The 22,435-nt window shown below is 40.6% G+C and overlaps 1 protein-coding gene across 3 annotated transcripts in view; it reads left to right on the top strand.

Annotated features, from left to right (window-relative positions):
• The window catches only part of LOC134211366 (uncharacterized), a 181,346-nt gene that overhangs the window by 98,497 nt on the left and 60,414 nt on the right, over positions 1 to 22,435 (top strand). For all 3 annotated transcript variants that reach the window (XM_062688160.1, XM_062688157.1, XM_062688158.1), the window contains one exon: positions 87 to 109. The gene's annotated coding sequence lies outside the window, so the exon portion shown is untranslated. The remainder of the gene's footprint in view (positions 1 to 86; positions 110 to 22,435) is intronic.

Here is a 22,435-nt window from a genome sequence, read left to right as displayed (position 1 = left end):
TATACCAACTGTCAAAATCATTATTTGTTCACTTTATTCATAGAACATTCGCAGAGTTTCTAATTAACTTTTTTCCTCATTTACAGCCACCAATTCTGGCCAATTTCGGGTAAGTCAATTGCGGTACATCCTACTCTATCCAGTTTCCCAATCTAGGCATCCCCTAATGGGACTCCGTCAACCTACCACTTCTGTACTTCAAAGACACGCCATCAAGAATTAGTGCTATCAGTCTCAAGAGCCTGCACTCGAGAGCTAAAAAGTCGCGATTACATCTTGCATTTCCGGAGGGAGAAAAAAACCGCAAACTCCCATCAATGTCGAATCAACCCAGACACCATTTTAACCCAAGTGTCTCCAGATATCCACTCCCGGTCTTCCCAAGCCCTTGTCCCTCTTCGGGCTCATCTTGGACTCTTTGCAAGTGAATGTTTCTGCATTTTGCACCACTTGCTACTCTCCTCGGTTGTAGACACTAATGAAAACACTGCGCGATACTGTCTCTAAGCTCCACCGGCTCGCGGCGCGAACAAAAATGAAGTCGCTCTCTCCGTCCTTCGTTGACGTCGCTCGTCATTACATTTCCTGGCAACAAAGACACTCAGCCGCCGGAATCAAGAGCTTAGCTCCTTTCAACTCTATTTACATCAAAGCCGACAGTTTTAATTTTAATTTTCCACTCTCTTTATCGCCACTGCTGTGTGCTGCTGTTGCATTTATGCTGCTCCACACTTCCCGCCCGGGGGTCTGCCTGAAATGATGATCAAGCATGGGACCTCTCAATGTTTTTTTCCTTTTCAGCAGTGAACGGCTCTAGCCAGGAGCGCCAGAGTTTCCCGCGCTTTTCTTTTCAAACCTATACCGTCGAGTGCAATCTTACGGAGTGCATATTTTTGGTTATGAATGCAAATGCACCCGAATAATACAGGTGCATTCTGTACAGTGGAATAGGGATGTACAGTGCAAAAAACTGAAACTATAAATAAACTGGTACATACTCACAATTATTAGTTTATTATCGTCGAGTGGCAATACTTTTTTACGCATTATGCTTTCTATGTAGGTAACAAGTAAACTCACTCACTGGAATAACGCACAGTGCGATGCGTATCGACTCGAGACTCACAGTCACATGTTACAGTTTAAGTCAATTTTATTACATCAGTATTACCAAAATTATGAATCATCATCACGTTGAAAATAACGCAAATTTGATTTTTTGCGGCAGCAATTTTATTGTTTTTCTTGCTCATGTCTAGCAGAGCATATTGTCCTATTAATTCCTAATTTTAGGTAAATTATGGATCTTAAAATTATTGTTTATAGGTGCTAGTGGCCTTATGATAGCGTTCTATGAGAATGAGCATAATGACCTTCCAATTCGTAGTTGCTGTTGATAATCCGTGATTGATCAAATGAAAAGGAATCAAACTCATTATCACATGTAACGAGTGTTTCAAGATAAATGAACTCTTCGACAACCTCAAATCGCATCACATGCTTTAATCTCTGGGAACCAACACTATTTGGGCTGCCCCGTTCATTTCCTGTGGAGATTGTGCAACACCAAATCAAGACAGCAGTTACTTTGGACAATGATCAGCTTCAAGCTACAAATAATTTTATTTCAATTATGGATCTCAATAATACTAATCAGGTTTTTGCTCACAATTCATTGTGCGTTACTTGACAGAGGAGATGTGGGTCGGCCGAGCCTATTGATATATGGGTTTTATTGTATTGGCAATTATGCATGCTAATTCTAAATATTCTAAATCTACTCACAGTTTCAGCAGAAAAGATTACATGAAAATATTGAGGCGAGATTACAAGAAAGCATTGAAAAAATTAACTTTTGAAATTTTGAAATCGGTCACGTTCAACTCGCAGATTGGCACGGCGCTGTGATCCGCAGCGTTGTTGAAACTAAGGACCCCGTCGGCACATACCCCCACCCGTGAACCTGCGTGAAAGTCCGGAACACTTCCAGTTTCGGTACGGGGTTCACATTCCTCCACGACGTCCAATACTGCTATTCTGTAGCTGGTCTCCGCAGGGTCCCTGATCTGCCGTAATCTGAAATAGTGACGTATCCCCAGTAGCACAGTTTAGAAGGGTTTGGTTGCAGCAACTCAAATATAACTAGATTTAGTTCTCTATGAATCACAGATACCTATTTATGACAAGTGTGTTACTCGGAATATGCCATTTAACAACATACACGATGGCTATGTTTCTGTTAAAGAGTACGGCGAGTACTACTCGTTACCACCATTTTTGGAAAGTGGCGTATACGTCACTTTGCCAGATTACGGCAGTGATGATGTCCAGCGCTTGACGAATTCTTCCATCCGGTCCCAGGAACACTTTCTCGATCCTTCCCCGAATCCACTGGATTCTGCCCGCAACCTCCAAATCTTTAACTTCTACGAACTATTTGCTTCTTCGAGTGATAACAGGCAAATACTCCTTAAGCCATCTTATCCAAAACTGGTTCATGATATATTGAGCTAATTTCCATCCGCTTCGAAGAGCTGTTCTGTGTTCACCAGGCTCCGTTACACAAAACCACAGGTTGAGCTGCCCAAAAGAAAGTGGTTGGGTGTTAAAGCCTCTTAATCAGCCGATTCTAGTGGAACATATGTCAGTGGTCTAGGGTTGATTATTGCTTCGGCCTCGAAAAGGATAGTCTCCAGTATTTCGTCGTCCGGGCTTTGGGGTGACTCCAAGATTGCTCCGACCGCTCTTTTTACAGATCTAACGAGTCTCGCCCACACGTCACCCATGTGTGGAGACGCGGGGGAATATACTTCCAACTTGTCTGGGCACTGGTGAACGTGACACAAGACTGCCGAACTGCCATGATACAGGACTCCGTGCTCAGTGAATGGACCACTTCTAGATGTACGGCTGTGTTAGGCAGTTGTGAAATGGGCCACCCAGCGTTTTGCGTTGCTTCTTCCCATTTAAACGAGGACAGGTCCGAAATATTCCAACCCAACCAAAGTAAAAGATTGAACGAAGGCTTTAAGTCGCATTTCTGGCAGCGGCGCCATGGCAGGAGCTTTTGGAACGGCTTTCTCCAAGCGGCACCCAGTGCAGTATTTGGTGACCTTCTTCACAAGTGATCTGAGGTTGGTGATCTCAAATCGTTGGCGAAACTCATTAATAATGGTTTCTTGGTTGACGTGGCGATAGTGACGATGATACCATAAGTGTGCAATTAGAAAAGTAATTAGGTGTTGTTTAGGTAGGACTGCAAAAAAATTAGCTTCGGATGGTGTGTATGGTGAAGCTCCAATTCGTCCACGCATCCGTAGGATGTTGTTGTTGTCCTGAAAGGACCATGTTTTGTAAATTGGACTAGATTTATCGACAAGGGAGTGACGATTGGTTGGTGAGCCTTGACTTGACCAGTACTGCAATTTCACTTGGGAATGACTCTCTCTGTGCAATTATCCACAAACAATGTTCGGCTCGTTGTAAATCACTTCATGTTAAGATTCCGAGCTCCAGCTGTTGGCCAACACGTTTACGGCGTAGGTTGTCGATATAACGAAAATCGTACGTAATTGAACAAAGCAGTCTAGTCCACGAACGTAACTTGGAAATGTCGACATTGGGCGTGATGTGAATCAGATTGAGGTGAATCGAAAGCATTCCTTCCTGGGTGTCTGGAATCCATAATTCTTTGCAATACTGAACTCTGAGCTTTTGTAGAATGTTTTGTGTTTGGAACCACGGATTGGTGATTGAGAGCTGTGACCAGAGTTTCCATTTTGTCGCGAGATCCGATATGTTCATTTTCGATGGAACGTGCCTCCAATCTTTTGGTTGTGTCGATAGGAGTATTTCACCAACACGCACGGCGACGAATTGATGATAGCGGCGGTGATCTTTAGTTCAAGCCTTGGTACAGATTGAGTTTTCAACGGAGCAACCTTCGTTTTAAATCCAACGAAAGACAAACAAAGCAATGATACGGCATGCACGAAAAGGCCACTTCACTGGCGTTTACGAAAATATCCAACTCTAGATTCCGCAGGTTTGGAACAGGCGACCGGAAATAGCAGCGAGGAATGCGAAGTGCGGCCAACTCTATCCGTTCGTCCCATTCCGTACCTCTAGCCCAAATATCCTGCATTAGGATTTTCCCGTGGATGGGAAAAAAGGCAACGAATCCAAGAGGGTCGAATCATTATGACCTTGAGAACTACCCGCTTCGTGGGGATGTGTTTATCGTTTCGTTCGCAATGCAAAGAAAAATATGAACACGTCTTCTTCCGGCAACCACTTCATTCCCAATATTGACTCCGATTTCTCAGTTTTCTCCAGGGCTGTTTTTCTCTGGCTCGTAGGCCATCTCACCAATCCCGCGCAGAACCTCGACTTCGTTTGATAGGAAGCGACGCAACGTGATTGTCTCTTCCACCGTTCTGAAGCTAGTTAGTTATCCACATAGTGATTATGTATGATAGCTGATGCTGCGCATGGAAATTCGGTTACGGAAATTTTCGGAAATTCTCGGACGCTTAGATTCTTCACATGCTGAGCTGTTGCAGGCCAGCTCGATGCCCCGAAAGTAGCCACGTCCATGACGTAAACCTGGGGATTGTTTGTTGGGTACTACCGAAACAGGAAGCACTGTGATTGGCAGTCTGGGAACCAAATTTTTATTTGGTGAAACATTTCCATCAGGTCTCCACTCACGGCTACCGGAAACTCGCGGACTTGACATCATACTTGGGGAAGTGGAGTGACCAGATCGAGACCTTTCAGCAGCTTCGAATTAAAAGAAACTCAGCCAACTTTGGCGGTTGCATTCCAGATAAACCTAGTCCGGTTTTTGGGGTTTGATACGATGCCCAACGGGAGATACCAAACCCGGCTTGCATCAATGGATGTTATTTTCTCCAGAGTAGCCTTATGTGCATAGCCCTTTTGCTCGTAGTACGCTTTTTGCTCTCTGACCTTTTCCATTAGCGCTGGCTCTCGTGAAAGTTTTCGCTTCAACAACCCTAATCAACGAACTGCCATCGGGTAACTGGAAATTAACAAATGATGTTGTAGTCCTTTTTTCAGCAATACATTCGATGGGTTCCATGGGTTCACCTTCACGCAGTTTGAGTGGAACCCAAAGTCTCAAATTGTCTAGTCCAATTAGTAATTGAAGTTGGACGAGTTCATAATCTTCCAATGGGAGACCTCACAGGTGAGGGAAACGATCCTGGTATTGAAGTGTTTGCGTTGGGAGTACCAGTTGACGAACGCACCGTTCATTGTTCAAATCATACAGAGGTTTTCCGTGTTTATTGGAGTTGTGTAATTGCAAGACTTGTGACTCAGGATCCACTCGAGTAATGTTCCCGAATCCCGTTTCACCGCAAGGTAAGCGGTTCATCGTGGCCAGATACACCAAGAACATGTGTGACAGACTATTCCAGAAGGGTGAATGAAGAATTGAAGAGCCATCATCAATGAAGGCAAAGATAACACGCGAACACGTGCTCCCGTTTCACGGGTATCACACGAAATAGTGGCCAGTTGAATTCTCCCGAAGAAATATGACTTGCGGAAATGTTGATATTCTTGTGGATAAGCGAAGCAGAGTGGAGAAGAGTGTGGTGCTTTTGCCGGCACCCTTTGCTGGCACATCCAGACCATGATCGACATGGCCATTTTCCGTGACTGTTGAGGCACGTTCTACAAAGCCACTTCATTTGTACCAGTTTCCAACGTTCATCTATACTAGCCGTTCGAAGGATACACTGTTCGAACGAATCATGTACATTTACATCAAATATCATGCACATAATTGGAGCATGATGAACGATAGAAATTCACATTTTATTTTATCTTTGCATCACTTATAATCTCAAATTTATGTGTTGTTTTAAATTTACATGTTCTATTTTATGCTATATAAATTAAAAAAACGGTTAGCATGAGAATCGAACTAAGGTCCGCAGAGTGATAGCCCGTTCTGATACCACTCTACCGTCTTCACTTCTTGAAACCAACGTTGCCCAAAGAGTAACAGGTTCTGAGTTATGGCGATTCAATCATACAGTATCGAACCCGTCGTGATCGGGTAATGTAAATTTACATGCTCTGAGTAAGCGCATGCGCATCGTCAAGGGGAAATATCTGACTGGATGAAGCGCAAGAATTTGAAGTTTTTCCATCGATTTAAGAAAACGCCTGATGAAGTACACCGATGAAATGCAGCATCATGGATGCTGCTTTGTAGTAGTAATGAAAAAACTTCACTTTAGTATGACGGTGGTAGAAAACGAAGTTTTCCCGCTGCATTTGCAGCTGCCTTGATGGAATTGTTTGTTTTGTTTACATTCTACCGTGATCGTCGCAAGCGTGGCCATCTTTAGTTTCGGTTCACATAATATCATGTAAAGTTAATGGTTTATAAATGAATTTTCAGGGTGAATAAAGTATTGTTTTCAATAGAATGTAGTAATAATGGAAAGGTGATGTATTTATACGGTTTAATTCATGCTCTGTTTATGTGCATGATTTTCAACGCATAATTACATTGAGAAAACGATTACATGATCTGTATTTACATTAGTTTCATTCATTACATTACCAGTAAAAGTCAAATTTTTTTGGTGTGTACTTCACTCGCAGCTGTTACCAGTCCTGACATGTATTCGGCAAATTCTTCCAAAATTGATAGCTGGTATTTGTTTTTGTAGGTGGCCTAATCTAGTCGCATTGATCCAGGAAAATTCTCGGTTAGCGAGGTGGTTGTGCTGACCTGCCACCTTAAGATGGTCCACTAGGGTTTGAACCGAGAGTCCAAACTGCATCAATGTTTCTAAGCGATCGTGTCTTGATGTCGTAACTTGATGAATCTTGTTCAGGAGTGTCCAGAGCTCTGGCCTGCCATATAACGTACGCATTGTTCTAATGACGTGCTGAACGCTTGATGGTAGTAGCAGCCGGCTTTTAACGGAATCTAAATCACTACTGCCTTTCAAACATCTTTGAAGGCAAATTAGGTTCCCGGGCTCTGATTAGCCACATGTGGCTATTGACTGCTCGTAACAGCTAATAAAAATGGGCCAATCTTCGGGATTCCCGTTGAAAATGAGGAGTTCCTTGCCCAAGACCAGTCGTGCTGCGATTAGCTCCTGGGTGAGAGTTCCACTGCGTGTTGGCCGCGCAATTGTGGAAGTAATTGGGTTCGTTTGTTTTCCATCCTTTTGGCACCGTTGAATCGCTGAACGAGGAGTTTGTAGTATGGGCAAGTTGTTTGGAAGACTGTTGTTCACATAACCCGGAGAGGTTAATGCTGGAACTTCGGTTTGTTGAGCCTGATAACCAACCAGCTAATAACCTTTTCATCGGGATCTGGAACTGATTCGCCCCGAATGATTGTTTGTTGCTTTTTCCACCGATCCGCGCCTTTGTTTTTACAAGTTCATACACGTTCCCTCTGCTAGCTGCCGCTCTCGGATTTGTTTCTCTTGTTCTTCCAGCTGCTTTTTTTGCAGCTGTCGTTCGGCTTCCTCTAGCTCACGACGTTTGATGATCTTCTGCTCTTGTTCATGTAAACGTGCTTCTTTAGCTGCGCTCTTGTACGGCCTGTTGACTAGAACTTACGCTGATTTGCTTATTCGAGGGTTGCTTGCTCCGTTGAGAACCGGCTCGAGTTATTGTTACTGAGCTAGTGGATGGTTTGGGTTGCTGCGAGGCTAAATTGGAGGCGGTTATCCTTTCTTTGTTGCTGCAGATCTTGCACACATATCTCACGGTGGGATCTTTCACTTGAGCAACCACACTTGCACACCCGAAATGTTCCCCGAGTAAACAGAGGTAACATTGTAACAATAAAGAAGGCTTGAGGAAGAAACGAGTGAAAACGTAAAAAAAGAGAGAGGAAGAAGATAGAAGAAAAAGAGTAAAAGAAAAAAAGAGGGAAGAAAAAGAAGGCCCGAAAGTTGCGTTTTTCACCTATAGTAGTATAGCTGATTCTTTTTTTACACGGAGAATGCATTCCGTGTGAAACAAAGTTTTCAGTTCAGTATACAATAGTCGGCCTTATCACACATTCGCTTTTGGAGCCTTTAGGTCTTTAAGCTTATCGTTACACTTTGGAAAACGAGAATAGAAAAAAGGACACGTATTGAGCAAACCATCGCCAACAATATTTATAAAACAAAACAAAAGTAGAATATTTGATTTTAGCAAACGACGTGGTATCAGTACCGTATGAAAAGTTTTTTTTGTTAGATTCTGGATTTTTGTATTTGATTGACGAAAACATGTGTTCAATTGGGTCCTAAAGCCCTACTTCGTTTATGGTTGCAAACGATAGTGCATCGGTCAAGAATACTGGAACCGATGTTATAAAAATCCTGGTAAAAGTCTAAATCAGTAAAAATAATATTTTTGTGGTTAACCTTCTTCGCATATTAGAAAAAACTTACGAATAAGATATTAGGGTCATATTGACCCAGAAATGTAAATGCTTATAAAACAGTCAAATTATAACCGAATTACAAAGTTCGTATACCGTTCGAAAGATAAACTCATCAATTTTGTGGTTATGTGGTGATATGCTGGTTCTGGAGACAATGGCCACCGGAAAACGACTTCCACGGGGACCTTGTCGGTCATATACGGGGAGCATAAAAATCTCTCCATATATGCCTTTCGATCGCAAATTCTTCATAAATTCTCTTAAAACGGTGATGTATGGTCCATGAGAGTGCTTCCGACGAAAGTGGCCACTCCTGGTACATGCAAGGTGCCCCCGGGGAACCCGTAGGAGGGGACATTTCCGTTTTAGCACCAAAATATGCCGTGCGGCGGCTCTTTCGTCATGACTTTTCACCAAACAGATGGTTATGCGCTCGAAACCGCTAAGTGACCACATTGGCCACTCTTGGAGCCTATGAGGTGCCCTCGGGGAACCCGTAAGAGGGGACGCTTCCGTTTTAACACCAAAATATGTCGTGCGACAGCTCTTTCGTAATGATTTTCCACAAAATAGATGATTATGCGCTCGAAATCGATAATTGACCACATTGGCCACTCTTGGAACCTATGAGGTGCCCTTGGGGAACCCGTAGAAACGAATATTTCCGTTTAAACTCCAAAATATGCCATGCGGTGGCTCATTCGTCATGATTTTCCACAAAATAGATGATTATGCGCTCGAAATCGATAATTGACCACATTGGCCACTCTTGGAACCTATGAGGTGCCCCCGGGGAACCCGTAGAAAGGGACATTTTCGTATTAGCAACAAAATATGCCGTGCGGCGGCTCTTTCGTCATGATTTTCCACAGCATAAATGGTGATGGTGATGGTGACATTTCCGTTTTTATACCGAAATGAATAAGTGACCACATTTTCCATTTTGGAACCTATGAGGTACCGCCGTGGAGCTCATAGGAGAGGACATTTCCGTGCTTACTCTCACTCACTTAAAATCGATTAGCGACCACATTGGCCACTTTAGAAACCTATGAGGTGCTTCCGGGGAACCTGTACAAGGAGATATTTTTATTTTTATTCCAAGACATGACGTGTAGTGGCTCTTTCACTATAATTTTCCTTCAAATAGTTGGTAATGATCTTGGAATCTATTATCAACCCGGGGGAACCCCAGGCCCAGTTTCGGTAAATGTGGAGTGCCGCGAAGAATTGATTGAAAGTGTCTGTGCACACAAAATCTCACTCACTTTTTAGGAACTTTTCCTCAACCGATTTGCTCGCATTAAATAGCATTCGACGCAAAATTCTGCCCTATTGTTTCCTATTGAAAATTGTTCAGATCGGCCTATGGGCTCCAAAGTTATGGCCAAAATACTAACTTCAGTACCTGCATGGGAAAATCACTTTTCTGGCACTCATCCGATTGGCTTGCAATAAGTTGCGTTCAGCAGGAAATTTTAGAATGCAAATAAACAAATATGGAAAAATAAGAGCTATCTACCTATTAGTGTTATATTAAACTTTTCTTATATATTTCTCAACCTTTTTGAACGAACGATAAAGGCACCATCACCACTAGGTAGATTAATCTTTTCTATCAAATAGGTCATTCATTCTAAACTTAATATCTACAACCTACAAGGTACCCGCAGGAGTCTCACAGAAGGAGAGATTTTCTTTTTTATATCAAAATGTTGCGTTTTCATGTCATTGTCCACGGCGATCGGTGAAAACCTCAAACTTCTATGAGTCGATATTGAAAGGACCATCGACTAATGGTAATATCGAGATGTGGAATAGAAAATCCTTGGAGAGCTGTTCGAAGGAACCATCACAGTAGCCCAGAAACTATTTTTTTATTTGACTCAGTACTCAATTTCAAATAAAGAACAATTTCAAGCGCATAACCAACTTTTTGAAGACTTGTGGCCAGGGTAGACAATGTGATCTAAATCGATTTCAAACGCATAACCATCTATATGTTGGAAAACATGGAGATAAAGCTGCCGCAAGCGGCACAGTACATTTGATATAACCATGAAAATGTCCTCTCCTACGGGTTCGCAGGGCACTCAAAGGTTCCAGGATTAGACAATATCACTAATCAACTCCAAGCACATGACCATCTGTTTGGTAGAAAATAACAAAGAAAGTGCCAGAAAGTGCATATTTTGGTGTTAAAATGGAAATGTACTCTTCTACGGGCTCCCGCGGGCACCTCATAGGTTCTAAAGGTGAACAATATGTCAATAATCGATTTCTCGGGCACGTATTAGGAAGAAAATCACGACGTAAAAGCGGCCACATGACATATGTTGGTGTAAAAATGGAAATGTCATCTTCTACGTGTTCTCCGAGGGAACCTCATAGGTTCCAAATGTAGCCAATGTGGTCACTTATCGATTTCGAGCGCACGGCCATCTGTTTGGTGGGTGCACCTCATAGGCTGCAAGAGTGGCCAATGTGGTCACTTTTCGATTTCGAGCGCATAATCATCTATTTTATGGAAAATCATGACGAAAGAGCCGACGCACGGCATATTTTGGCATTAAAATGGAAATGTACTCCTCTACGGGATCCCGGGGGGCACCTCATAGGTTCTAAGGGTGGAAAGTATGTCAATAAACAATTTCGAGGGAACCTATTTGGAGGAAAACCACGATGAAAGAGCCGTCGCATAACATATGTTGGTATAAAAATGGAAATGTCATCTTCTACGTGTTCTCCGAGGGAACCCCATAGGTTCCAAATGTAACCAATGTGGTCACTTATCGATTTCGAGCGCACGACAATCTGTTTGGTGGGAAAACACACCGAAAGAGCCGCCGCACGGCTTATATTAGTGTATAAATGGAAATGTCCCCTTTTACGGGTTCCCCGAGGGCTCCTCATAGGCTCTAAGAGTAGCCAATGTGGTCACTTATCGATTTCGAGCGGATCTATTTTGTGGAAAGTCATGACGAAAGAGCCGCCGCACGGCATATTTTGGTGTTAAAACGAAAATGTCCTCTTTTACGGTTTCCCCGGGGGCACCTCATAGGCTCCAAGAGTGGCCAATTTGGTCAATTATCGATTTCAAGCGCATAATCATTTATTATGTGGAAAATCATGACGAAAGAGCCGCCGCACGACATATTGTGGTGCTAAAACGGAAATGTCCCCTCCTGCGGGTTCCCCGGGGGAACCTTGCTTGTACCAGGAGTGGCCAATGTGGTCACTTATCGATTTCAAGCGCATAACCATCTGTTTGGTGGAAAATCATGACGAAAGAGCCGCCGCACGGCATATTTCGGTGTTAAAACGGAAATGTCCTTTTTTACGGGTTTCCCGAGGGCACCTCATAGGCTCTAAGAGTGGCCAATGTGGTCAATTATCGATTTCAAGCGCATAATCATCTATTTTGTGGAAAGTCATGACGAAAGAGCCGCCGCACGGCATATTTTGGTGCTAACACGAAAATGTCCCCTCCTGCGGGTTCCCCGGGGGCACCTAGCATGTACCAGGAGTGGCCACTTTCGTCGGAAGCACTCTCATGGACCATACATCACCGTTTTAAAAGAATTTATGAAGAATTTGCGATCGAAAGGCATATATGGAGAGATTTTTATGCTCCCCGTATATGACCGACAAGGTCCCCGTGGAAGTCGTTTTCCGGTGGCCATTGTCTCCAGAACCAGCATATCACCACATAACCACAAAAATGATGAGTTTAGCTTTCGAACGGTATATAAACTTTGTAATTCAGTAATAATTTGACTGTTTTATAAGCATTTACATTTCTGGGTCAATATGACCCTAATATCTTATTCGTAACTTTTTTTGTGGGGTCGTTCCTGTTGCACCTTAAAAAACTTTTTTCATGTCAGATGCTTCATTTCCACAAAATATTAAAAGTCAAGAAATTTCAGAACGATCGGATCATCAGGTAAAAAGTTATTCTACTTTGAAGTTTCGTTTTGGGTCATATTGACCCCAACATCTTACTAAGGTTAAGAGATTTTGAGGCAAATTTTGGGCTGTGCGACATTTCAGAACGAATCAACCATCAGTCCGACCGAACAAAAATTCACCTCGGCCCAAGAACTTATAGCCGCACCGTGCTGCCAAAAAGTCAGGATTATGAAAATGATAATTCATCGTTAATAGGAAAACTATCTGATACGTTGACGCTATCATGTTATTTATAATTCTCTCGATTTCAAATTGTGAAAAAAATATTGTTTTAAGTATTTGGAAGAAATTTGGATGAGTAAATATACCTTCTCAACCAAATTAAAATGATTATGAATAATACCATCTGGCATCTTGTTGCCGTGTAGCGTGCATATTTTTGTTTACGTCGCATTTTCTACCATCCCAACAGAGAATGAGAGTAAAATGTTGAGAGATTGAGTGAAATTTTGCTTAGGCCGGGAACTGGTTTTTATGTATGCCGGAATGGCAATCGCTATGACTGAAATGAGTGCTGCACCTCGTTAATTTAAATCAAATAAAAGCTTTTTTGAACGATATTTAGCACGAATAGCTATTTTTTAAGCAGAAGTGAACCCCAATGCAGTATTATACAGCCCACAAAATTCAGGAAAGTTGCTTCCTGTCATAAATATCAATTAAATAATGCAGTCGTACGCATGTTAGGCCGGGAATGGGGTAAGAAACCCTATTTTCAAATTTCAAATTAAACAATACTCCTTTCGATTTTTGAGTCAAAATAAAAACTGACGCGTTCAGGATGATTAACTTCATCGTTTCCTGAAAGAAAATCAAAAATCGATTCTTTATTTTAGGACCCAATTGTATAATTAAATCAAGATACTAATTTTATCTGAACTCTGGAATTTCTCCTCAAATTCTGAAATTATTCACATTAAGATCCATGACCATCAAAATTTTCCTTGCTATTGGAGAGCCTGAATAATGAGCAACCCAACGAAATATTCTAAAATAATCTCACGTCCAAACTGTTTCGCCAAATCCACTGCAGCCTTCAATGTTGTATAAAGATTTGTAGATAAAGCCATAAATAAAAATTCCCAAAAGCAACCGAACAAAAGCGATGAAGCTGAAAGATTCTGACGGACAGACATGATAAGCAAACAGCTTCATCTCCATGCACCTTACAATCTTGCCAGTGCGAAAATCTCATGCAAAATGCAACCCGAAAGCGGTAAATTATCATGATGAAAGTGAAACAGGAGCGCTAACAGGATTGGTGCTTCGTGCTTCACATTTTTTTTGTGTGTTTGCGGTTTGTCTGCACTAGCTCGCTCAGAGGATGTGAAAAAACAAGTTGTTTAGAACGTTGTGGTAAAATGTAATTCTATCTTCTGGTAGATTGTAGGTTTTCCCTCCATGAGAGCTCTGCCATCAGCAATCGCGCCAAGTTCTTTGTTCCAGACACGATGAGGTGAGGGCGCGAATCTGATTGCGTGATGCACTTCGCATTAATTTAAATGCAGATGCATATAATCCGCACTAAGCGATCCGTATATGTGCGCCTTTGCGTTGTACTTAATCTACATACATAGAATGCCTTACCTGTATGGTGAACGATGTGTGCACAGAGCAAACAATCCCACCAGCCAGATGTCAGGGGTGTAGACAGGACACAGGCTGGACTGATGCAAACCTAGTTGCTTCCTAAAAAATATGTTTCTCGAAAGATTTAAAGAAAGTTAAATTTTGATTTTCTGCTAAACTTTGATGCATACCCAACTTATATAAAGTATATTCCTTTTGCGTATATTTTAAATCAAATTGAAAAATTTGTGTCAAAAATTATGTCTTGCACAAAATAAACAACGCTGTTTCTAAAAAAATGTTAAGAACAGAATGTAGGGTATTCGTTCGATTATTAAATGTAGTTCATATTTCAATAATATATAAAAAAAATAAGAATTTCAGCTTGATCTATATATTTTTTATGCTAATATGTACGTTCTATTGAAAAAAATTATAAGAAATGAAAAACAAAGCAAATCGCACTTCAACTCATTGTTTTTAATTAGTATTGATATACGTACATGCTGTGAATTGGATGAGCAGTAATCCTATGTCTGATAGATCCGTTCAACTTACATTACAGACGTATGAAAATAATCACCTTGCATATCCATTGAAACTTTACTTCAAGCATCCTAAATTCCATCACGAGTGGTTGACGAAGGCGGTTGTGTGTCGTTGCGCTCCGCAAGTATTTAATTTTATTTTTTTTCTCGTCGTGTAGCCACTCGTATCGCGGCGTCTTAACAATTTTTAAACATTTAAACTTGACGTGATAAATATTTTTTATTTTACATACCCGCGCGTTCTCCTCGCGTTCAACTTTACCCCGCCGTGCTTATCTTTTAAACATTTTGACCTGACCCGCGCGCATTTCGCGTTTAATTGTGCCATGAAGTGTGGAATAAGAAATTGTGCGCAAAGTGACAATCACTTTTTATGGCGCTGTTATGGATCCTGCAAACGCACCTTTCATGCAGCATGCATAGGCGTCCAAAGGAATCACGAAGAAGTGCTACGCACTTTTATGCTGCCTCTCTGTAATGATTGCCAAGAAAAGTTCGCGCAAGAACTTAATCTAAATAAATTATCAATGTCTCTGAAAAACATTTCTGAGAACATTGAACACACAATAGTGGCAAATCATAAGGTGCTCACAAATTTTGAGACCTTAAACAACACACACGATGAGGCGATTGCTCACGTCGAAACAATGCTTACCAACATTGAGCGGGGCGTCATCAATGTCACCAACAACAACAGAGCATACGCTACAGAAATTAAAAACAAGCTATCAGCATTTTTGGACACACCTCCTCCGGACGACCTCATAGTAGAAAAGGCGGTTAAATCAGCTACAGCAGCAGCAGTGGAGGCGATGGAAACAACAACAATTTCAATGGGCCTTATTCCACAACTAATAAATGACCTCAAAAGCGACCTGGTGCCATCTTCCCTAGTCCTCACTGAATCAAAAAAATTGGATGAATTATTGGATGAAGTGAAACATGTTTCTGCTGCTGTTTCCAACTTAAGTAACAGTGCAGAAATAAATTCACCTCCTTTACACAACACTTTGGCAGACGAGCTATATGACGTTTCGACTACTGAGCTGTCTCCACATCAACAAGAACTGCATCAACATCAACAACAAGAACAGCAACAACAATCTTTCCAAGACTCCAATGAACGGCAAAAGGCATCAGAACATCTACAACACCAACAAAATCGACAATCCCAGCAAGACGTGACCAATAATGCAATCATGGACCTGTTTGCTGAGCGTCGAGCCAAATTCTCTAAATTGAGCAACGAAGCTCAATCGAAAAAAGACCTTTCCTCCGCTGGTTGGCGAATGCTGGGAAATAAATGGTATTGGAGGCCAGACTGGTCGACATACGACAAGAAGCTAATTAGGCAAAAGCTCCAAGAAAAAGCCGTTGATAAGGCTAGACAACGAAGGAAACGAAGAAAACAACAATCCGTTCGTATTAGCAACAAACCACCTGCAACTTTCAAAGATCATACTCAAGGACACATGGGTAAAGACAAGGAACTACTTGCTATTGCTAAAGTTAAATTTGCCGGTCCACCCTCTATCACCGACCATCCTATCCCTGGTCTATCGGTCCCAAAACTAATTAATTTTAGAAAGGGTGAAACTATCAACCCATATCGAGCAGAACCACCTATTCAAAAAGAACAACATCAACCAGAAAACTATCAACAGTCACAAAGCCAACAACAACAGCAACAGCCAGCACAACTTTCTTGCAGCAGTGAAAGCCGACTTCAAATGGATATCGAGCACCCTCCTCTGCTGGACCCAATGCGACCACCTATAGTAAGACTCACAGAGCAATCTGCGTCTGGTGATCGACGTTTTTTAAAAGCACGACTACGGGATTGTGCGTATGTTCCTGTCATACTTGCACGACCAGCCACCTACAGTATGCATTCGTGGAACCACCAAAACCAGCGCCACTGCAATGCTAGCATCTGAAGGACTACCAACAGACTTACAACTATTGCGTCAAATTTTCCTGGATGTACACGAGGATCTAGGAATATCTCGCAACGACGCCTTGGCAGACCTTCAATCACACCGTTCGTTCCTTTCCAGTGAACGCACTCAGCAACTTCAACGCACTAGGGAGGCCGCATATAAATTCTACAGCCCACCAAATTTTCATCGGCAATGACGCACTCTCCGGAAGTAACATTAACAAGTGAAGATAACACGCTACATGAAACATCAGAAGAGGTAAATATTTCGTCGACCGTCATACTTCCAAAAACTTCTTCGCAGAAACAGAATTCGACTGAAGTTCTAATTTATTGTCAGAATTTCAATCGAATGAAAAGCCCAGCCAAAATGAAGGATATATTTAAAAATTTATTAAGCTCATCCTTTTCGATTATTCTGGCAACTGAAACAAGCTGGGATGAAAGCGTTAGGAGTGAAGAAATTTTTGGAAGTAACTTTAATGTATTTAGACAGACAGACAGGAGTTTTCTAACGTCTCAGAAAAAGTCCGGTGGTGGTGTTCTAATAGCTATTTCAGCAAACTTTAATTCAGAAATCATCACAACAAATAAATTCAATGAATTTGAGCATGTCTGGGTAAAACCCAAATAGCTGGAGAAATGCATATATTCGCATCGGTATATTTCCCACCTAATCATGCTTGTAAGCACAACTATGAATCTTTTTGAGTGCGCTGAACAAATACTATCAGAACATCCACCGGAGGCTAAAGTTCACATCTATGGGGACTTTAACCAACGCAATGCTGACTTTATTCTAGACTCAGAAAACAAATGTATCCTACTGCCAGTCGTTGGGGATAACGAAACTTTGCAATTAATTTTTGACAAGTCTGCAAGTTTAGGATTAAACCAAATTAATCATATAAAAAACAATCAAAATTGCTATTTGGACCTCTTGCTGACAAATATCTATGAAGATTTCTGTGTAACAGAATCTATCAATCCATTGTGGAAAAATGAAGCGTTCCACACTGCAATCGAATACTCGTTATTCATTCATGAAGAACAAAGACCCAACGATTGTGAGTATGAGGATGTCTTTGAATACAATTTAGCGAACTATGAAAATATTCGAGGTAGGTTAAGTAGTGTAAACTGGCAAATAGTTTGAATAGAAATGAAGAAAATGTCGAAGCATCTGTTAACACTTTTTACAGATTATTATCTGACATAATCTCGCAAGAAACTCCACTAAAACGAAAACGACGTCATAACAATAATAAAGACCCAATTTGGTATAACCGGCAAATCAAGAATTTAAGAAATCGCAAGCAAAAAGCACACAAAATTTACAAAAGTCATAACAGTAATGAAAATTTAGTATATTACTTGGACGTATGCGATCAATTGAATTACGCTATCAGTAACGCATTGGAAGATTACAATTCAAAACTGAGAGCGAAATAAAGTCCTGTCCAAAGAACTTCTTTAATTACGTAAAAACAAAACTGAAATCTAATAACTTTCCATCAATTATGCATCTAGACGAAAACGCGGGGGATAGCTCGGAAAAGAATTGTAATCTTTTTGCAGATTTTTTCCAGGAAACCTATTCTACATTTTCTGAAAATGATCGTGACCGCATTTTTTTCCAGAGTTTTCAAATGATATTGGAGTGAATCAACTTCATGTCCATGACATTTTGCAGGCCCTACGTAATTTAGATGCTTCGAAAGGTCCTGGTCCTGATGGAATCCCTCCTATATTTATGAAAACCCTAGCAGTAGAACTAACCACTCCATTATTTTGGCTATTTAATATGTCACTAGAATCAGGAAAATTCCCAAATATATGGAAAAACTCATTTTTGATACCCATTTTCAAATCTGGATTAAAATCAGACATACGTAATTATCGTGGAATAGCCATTATCTCTTGCATTCCAAAACTTTTTGAGGCCATAGTAAACGAAAAATTATTCAAACAAGTAAAAAACCGAATAACAGACGCACAGCATGGCTTCTGTAAAGGGCGTTCAAGTTCAACTAATCTTCTTGAATTTGTTGACTATACCCTGAATGCAATGGATAAAGGAAACCATGTAGAAGCTCTTTATACTGACTTCAGTAAAGCATTTGATCGCATAGATATACCCATGCTTCTATTCAAATTGAAAAAAACTGGAATTGAGCCGGGACTACTCAAATGGCTTGAATCCTACTTAACTGATCGCCAATTGATTATAAAATTTAACAACAATAGATCAAAACCCATTCAAGCCACTTCCGGTGTCCCCCAGGGCTCTCATTTGGGGCCTCTATTATTCATAATATATGTAAACGACATTTCCTTCATTCTTGACAAACTTAAAGTGTTAATCTATGCAGATGACATGAAGCTCTTTTTGGAGATAGGGAATAAAAATGACCTCAACATATTCCAGAACGAAATATGCACATTCTACGAATGGTGTAATAAAGCCTATTGCAACTGAATGTAAAAAATGTAACCTTATATCATTCAGCAGAAAAAGAACAGCATCGAATCTCTCAATTACATTAGGAAACCAGGTTGTAGAGAAATGCGATAGAGTTAGGGATTTAGGAATTATCTTAGACTCCAAACTAACATTCATCGACCATTACAACACCATTATTCATAAAGCAAATAATATGATGGGTTTTATAAAACGTTTCTGCTATAACTTTCATGACCCATACACAATTAAAACATTATATATTGCTTATGTAAGGTCGATACTGGAATATTGCAGCATTGTATGGTCTCCATTTTCAATAGCACACGAAGAAAGGTTAGAATCAGTACAAAAACAATTCCTATTATTTGCTCTTCGTAAATTAGGTTGGACAACATTCCCACTTCCATCATATGAGGCACGCTGCAAGCTTATAAACATTCAATCTTTGAAAGAGCGTCGTGAAACTGCAATGGTTTCATTTATTAACGATATAGTTTCGCAGCGTATTGATTCAACAAACATTTTATCGAAATTAAATTTCTACATACCATCTCGACAACTGCGTCATCGACATACATTTTTAATTAATCACTGCCGTACAAATTATGCAAAATTCGGACCTCTCAATCAGATGATGGCTATCTATAATCAACACTGCGAAACTATTGACTTTACAATGTCTCGGCAGAACCTAAGAAAATATTTTGTCACAATTCGAAACCTACACATCTAAATTTACATTAAATCGCAAAATTAAACACTACTTAACCAAACTATTTTTATTTTTATATACTATAATACCGTATTTATAGCATTAAGAAAATAAAGAAAAACATGTATATTGTATATGTACTAGTCTACGTCGGTTGACGAAATAAATAAATAAAAATAAAAAATAAATAAAAAATCAATAAAAAGTTTAAAGATAATCCTTTTAGAAAGTCATCCGGCGGAAACCCATTTGGCCGAATGTCACTTGGCCGAAAGTCATCTAGTCAAATTCCATTAAGCCAAAATGGTTATAAGACCAAAAACGGTCTGCGGCGTTAGAAATGAGATATGAGGAATGCATCGCCTCACAGATAGAAAAATCCACTGAAATTTACGCTAAAGATGATGCACATAAATGGAACGCCATTATTAGCTTAATTCCACGCGTGATATAGCCTAAATGTATACAATATTTGACGTGAATCGTCAATATTGCTTGCAAGTTGTAAGCAAACTTGTTAGGAAGAGGTCCATTTCCGCGTAGAATAGTGTAAATTTCCGCATCTCAAGTTTTACGCGCTGCTTATTTTTCATTATTTTATTCTGTGCTGCTTTGAGCGTGCTTACAGCGGCAGACTAGGAGTTAACTTTCTGAAGTCAGTATGGCGAAAGGCATCTAAGGTTCGATTTCTCAAAATTAAGCATCTTATTCGAAAAAATATTTGGTAGCCATAGTAGCGGACACCATCCTTCGTAACCGGCACCAAATAGTTTTTCATGGAAAGTTCCTAATTTTGAGAAAACCCGCGTTAGATGTTTTTCGCCATACAAGTTTCTGGTGGATAACTCATGCTGGCTATTTTGCGCATATACTATAGCGCCTGGATGTGGAAGCGGTTGGTAGAAAATCAGCCACTGCCAATAATTCATTAGAAGTGAGAAATTTGACATCTCACTCATCATCCTTCGTCAGAGATTAGGAGTAACAAGTAATGAATAATAAGTGATACTTAAGTCGTCTCACTTCCTACGTCTCCATTGAAAAAAGAGAATGAAAGTTACAAGTAACAAGTGGGTGGAAACGGCGAATAAGATGTGAACAATGAGAAGTGAGACGTTTCTCTTCTTATTACTCATTTCCCCCTTATCATAGGAAGACGTCTCCCTTCTCACTTCTTATTTCTACCTTCTCACCTCTCAATTATCATAAATCAAGGTTAAAATTAAAAATTTCCATTTACTCACACTATATTCACTTATGTATCATCAGATACGTATTTCGTTTTCTACTTGAAAACTTCTTCAGTGTTATGTATGTTATTGTTATGTTATAATTATTTCATCATGAATCGCTTCAAACTTTTCACATACACTATTGCTTGGCCAAACGACATTTTCGGCCACTTTCAGTGAACGACTTTTACGACTGTATTACTGCCGTTATACGCATAATTTTCCCATGTCCCAACATGACCATATGACCTGTTCGGCCGAACAACATTTTCGACCAAACGACAACTTTTGACAAACGATCATTTCGTCCAAACGACACTTTCGGCTAAATGTTCATTTCGGGAAAACGAAATTTTCGGCCAAATGACTTTCAGCCAGATAGAATTCGGCCTAATGGTTTGTTGGGCCAAATAACATATTCGGCAGCACTTCCATCAGCCTTGTGACCTTCGTCCAAATGTCTTCCGACCAAATGTCTTTCGGCTAAAGGGTCTTCCCCCTGATCGGGAAACTAATAATACAAATGCTACTAAAATACTTTTATTACTCCTCAAGCCTATTTCTTCTTACTTACTTACTCTTCTTACTCTAAATTTTACTCTTCCCCTACCATAATACTAGCCACGTCCACGTCCCGAATGATCAGCCGCGACGAGTGGGGATTTAAATTGCTCTATCCGGCGACTTTTATTTTGCATTGCACATTCGTCGGCCGTGGAGAGATGCAAACTCTTTAATCGCAATGCTACATGTTGAGCAGAGTTCAGCCTCCAACGCGAACACACTCTGATCTGATAGGTAAACGATCCCCTTTAGGTTCGATGTTTATTGGATTCAGATAATGAACCGTTGAGCCCATAGGTTTACGATCGACGACAAGCGTTCTAGGAGTAAAAGGCAATGTCGATTCACCCAGCTAGATACAGTGGTTAGCCATCAGCGATCTTGAGCTCATTATAAAATGTAAATGAAGGTTGGGGATAATCTAAACTTGCTTGTTGTTTTAATCGCATTACAGATATATTAAAACCTTTCAAACGTTTCTATCCCGTCAGCAATAGGGTTTGAGTGTCTATGAAATGTTTCACATGGCTTCCAGACGGAACTAAATCAAAACGATCCAGTTTGAAAGGTCAGCCTATTTACCAATGTCACTGAGATTTCCCTGCGGACAAAGAGCACCACTTTGCTTTAAATCGTCTTATGTAACTCATGTTTCCACATTTACTTGGAACTAGAGTGACAAATTTTCGCTGTCAGTGTCGAAACGTTTAGATAATCGATTTGTTGTTTTACAACAACCTTCAATTCGTATCCACACCGGCAGACATTGGTTACTGACCGGCGACGCGTTGTGTTTTGAAAGAAGCAGGGTCACATTTTATGCAATTATGAAGCACCTCCTGTCCTGGAAGGACTCAAATTTCGCATCCAAAAACGGGAATCGGTTTTTGCCGGTCGAACGCATGTGCCCGGTATTGATTACACACACCTCGGACTGAGTTCACAGCCAGCAGGTTTCTCTGATCCGTCCGGATAGCAGGGGCGTGCAGCAG

Source organism: Armigeres subalbatus, chromosome 2 (assembly GCF_024139115.2).
Source record: "Armigeres subalbatus isolate Guangzhou_Male chromosome 2, GZ_Asu_2, whole genome shotgun sequence".
In the NCBI taxonomy this organism is placed as follows: Eukaryota; Metazoa; Arthropoda; class Insecta; order Diptera; family Culicidae; genus Armigeres; species Armigeres subalbatus.
The sequence above is the reverse complement of the archived record's forward strand: the minus strand, read 5'-3'. Positions and strand labels throughout refer to the sequence as shown.